This window comes from Pteropus vampyrus, unplaced genomic scaffold (assembly GCF_000151845.1).
Source record: "Pteropus vampyrus isolate Shadow unplaced genomic scaffold, Pvam_2.0 Scaffold92, whole genome shotgun sequence".
Classification (NCBI taxonomy): Eukaryota; Metazoa; Chordata; class Mammalia; order Chiroptera; family Pteropodidae; genus Pteropus; species Pteropus vampyrus.
This window is the reverse complement of record NW_011888873.1, coordinates 1,011,137-1,014,974: the sequence shown is the minus strand read 5'-3', so window position 1 is coordinate 1,014,974 and position 3,838 is coordinate 1,011,137.

The following is a 3,838-nucleotide window of genomic DNA, read 5'->3' as shown; positions in this document are numbered from 1 at the left end:
CATATATACTTTCCATGCCCTTATCTTGCTAATAGTTATTTATTTTAAAATGTTGATTAGGTCAATATTTAATATTTACCTAATTAAAACTAAATAACTGGTATTTACAAATGACCATATGGAGTAAATTATAATATGGAGTAAATTATAACTCTTTTTTTATGTACAACTTTTTTGTTTATTTTTCTGGAACTAACTTTTTTTGTTTTCTTTTGCTTGTTTTTCTATATACTTTTTCTGATTTAATCCCAAACTCTTCACTAGTATTTTTTTTTTGATAAGCTTAATTTTTAACAAATTTCTACTGAGAAAGTAGCATATACAAAGAATTATATTCAAATCTTATGTGCTGAGTTCAAAGGGCTATCATGAAATAAACATACAATTGTGAGTACCACCAAAGTCACGAAAAATATTGTTAATACCACACCAGAAGCTCCTCTCATGCCACTTTACAGTCCCTCCCCTTCTTTCCTCCCCAAAGATGAACATTACTCTGAATTCTAATAGTCTTGATTAATTTTCCTGTTTTGAACAACAGATAAATGGAAGCATACAATATATATTTTTGGTCCGGTTTCTTTCAGTCAACATACGTTCGTGGAATTCATCTATACTATTGTCACCAGTAATTATTTCATATTTATTGTTATATAGTATGTGAAGATATGAATACAGCACTTTATCTATTTTATTATTGGTGGGTAGTTCATAGGTATTATTTAGGGGCTATTAAAAACAATGCTGCTCTGAACATTTTCATACATGTCCTTTGGTACACATGCACACATTTCTGTTGGGAATATATTTAGGAATGCAATTCTTAGGTTATAGAGTATACATGTGTTAAAATTTAGAAGATACTACTAAGTGGTTTTCCAAAATGATTTAACAATTTATAATCCTGTCAGAAATAGGATTGTTCCATATTATTAGAAGATCTTGATATTATCAGTATTTTATAAGTAAGCCATGATGGTTGATATGTGAGATATTATATTGAGGTTATGTTTCTCTGATGAATAATGATGGTAAGCACCCTCTAATATATTTGTTGGCCATTTGGATATCTTCTCTTGTGAAGAGCTAGCTCAATCTCCTCATGTATTTTTCTGTTTAACATCTGTCTCAGTTTTATTTATTTACAGGAGATCTTTTTTATTATAGTGACATTGGTTAATGAAATCCAGTAAGTTTCAGGTGTACAATTTAGCAGTAAGGCATATATATATTGTATTGCGACCTCACCAGCATTTTTAATCTCCTTACAATACTTTTAGTCATATCTTGCATGTCTGAAAATGTCTTTTTCTTCTCCCTTCACTCAACATACACTTGACTGATATTTGACTTAGTATAAAATTTTATATTTAATGTGATTTTCCTCCAGAATTTCCAAGGTATTGTTTCATTGTATCTTAGCCCATAATATTGTTGTTAAAATATCAGAAGCCATTCTGATTCTTGATGTGACCTACATTTTTCTCTCTGACAGCTTGTCAGATCATCTAATTTTCTTCAGTGTTCTGAAATTTCTTAGAACTATGTCTTGGTATGGGTCTTTTTCATTCTTTGTCCTGGGCATTCGTTGGATCCTTTGAATCTGGAAACTCATGTTATTAAATTTTGAAATTAAAATAAATTAGTAATTATTTCTCCTCCTTTAATTTCTTTATTCTATTTCTAGATCTCTTGTTATTCAGGTTATATATCTTCTAGACAGATCCTTTAATTTTCATATTACTTCTATTTCTAATGTATTATTCTTTCTATTCTATTTTATGAGACATTTCATTATTTTTATATTTAAAACCTATTGAGTTTTTATTTATGACATTTTTTAAGTTCTAAAAGCTCTTTATTCATTTTCTAAATTTCCTCTCTTTTTATTGCATTCTGTTCTTAGTTCATGGATGCAATATCTCTTCTTATTTTGAAGATGTAAATAAGAGTTAATTTTTAAGATTTCTTTCTGCATAATTTGTTTTCTCCAACTTGCTTTTTATCTCTTTATTTTCTTTGTTTTGATTTTTGTTTTTTCTGCTAGAGGCCTTCTTCAGATGTCAATAATTGTAGGTTGTCTGATTATATATGAATGAAGGACCAAACAGATAACTGGAAGTTCTTAATTTATCAGTGAGGCTGCAGGGTGATCATTTCTAGGATACAAACTTTTTTTTGAGAAACCATGGTGCTAAAAATAATCAGAGTGTCTTTTTCCACTCATGCTAGTCATATCCCCTAAGGAAGAGTCTTCTCATCTTCTACCTAGAAGTAAAGTGTGGAAGCTGAATGGGGAAAGGAGCGTGGGTGGGAGTGGGGTGTTAACATTCACTGTGTATGTAATCACTTAATACTTTGGTTCTCCATTTAGTACTTATGCCTCAACTATGCCTTTTGTACTCCAACGCAGAGACTCTCCATTTTACCTCTTCTAAAGTTTCCTCTTTTACAGAATTGGAGAAGGGAAGTAGCCCAGTGGTGTCAAATGGGGATAAGGATCTAGGTTTCCAGCTAAAAAACCTTTTTAAAATATCTTATTAGCCAGCTTCCTTTTATTCTTATTTTAGAGTTACCTAGTGCCACCTATTTCTGAGTCTCCTGAAAATTCTGTGGTTTAAATCAGATTACTTTTTAGCTGTCCCTCTGCTGGTTTAAAATTTGAATTTCTTGAGCTTCCTAAGACCACTTGTCTATGTCCACTTTTCACCCACCAAAGTATGTTGTTATTGGATCCTCTCTTGCTTTCTCCTTCTGCCTTCATTTCTTAATAATTAGCTTTTGATAGTGTTTCACTGTTGTGGGAAGCAAAATTAGATGCTTGGATTCAATCTGCCACAACCACAAAACTCCATATTCTAAAATCTTAGTTGAGAGAAAAGGGGTGATGTGCACTGAATTTGGGGCTTTGAGGGAAATTGTGAGAGAGCGAGACTAGAGACCGAGAGAAAATGCTGAGCTATGCAAGCTGTGTGGTGAAAGACAGAGGGTAGGTACTTCTATGACCTCTGCTTAGATCCTTATGCTTCCTTATTAGTCTCAGATATTTCAAAAATTCATGTTTAGTGACCTCCAGAATTGTCTCACTTTGAGATGGTGACAGAGATAGCTGCCAAAAATATTCTTGCCCTGACCGCATCTAAGGGTAACTGCTTGGTGTCACAATGCCTGACAAGACCATTTCCATGTCTCATTACCAGGGGTGTTCTGACAGCAGGCTGTGATAACAGCCTGCCAAGACAGAAAGACAGAAGCAGACCAACTCAAGGTTTTATCTTTACAATGAAGCATGTCAAGGATCTTTATTCCTGATTGTTCATTCATTTGAAAAAATATTGCCCCAATCTCCTTGCTCATTCTGAATTGGGTATATGTTTGGAGAAGGGTAGTAGTACTTCAGCCAAATTTTTTAAAAAGTCCTATTTGCTTTACTTGAGATATTCAATTGACACCTATTTCTAATTTCGTATTCTTGCATTTTTTTTTTTAAGTTTGTAAATTGCAGTAAATCCATTATGGGATAGGAGGCATATTAATTATTAGGATGAATTAAATATAATCGATTTCCTCAATTTATATTATTTGCTATTTTGATTCCTTGGTTTGGGGGTAATAAGAATTAAAATAATTGCTAGGTAAATTACTTTCCATCTTACATTATGCATCAATAAATAATGATTAGGTTGGCACTATATGTCACTACATCAAGATACATCATGGAAATAATTTGTCATTTACAGGATTTAAAAGCTGGTTAATTTCCAATGACTGAAATTCTCACTCATGTCAACATTTGTTGAGTTCAATACAAATTAATTAGGAACATATGGACAAAATT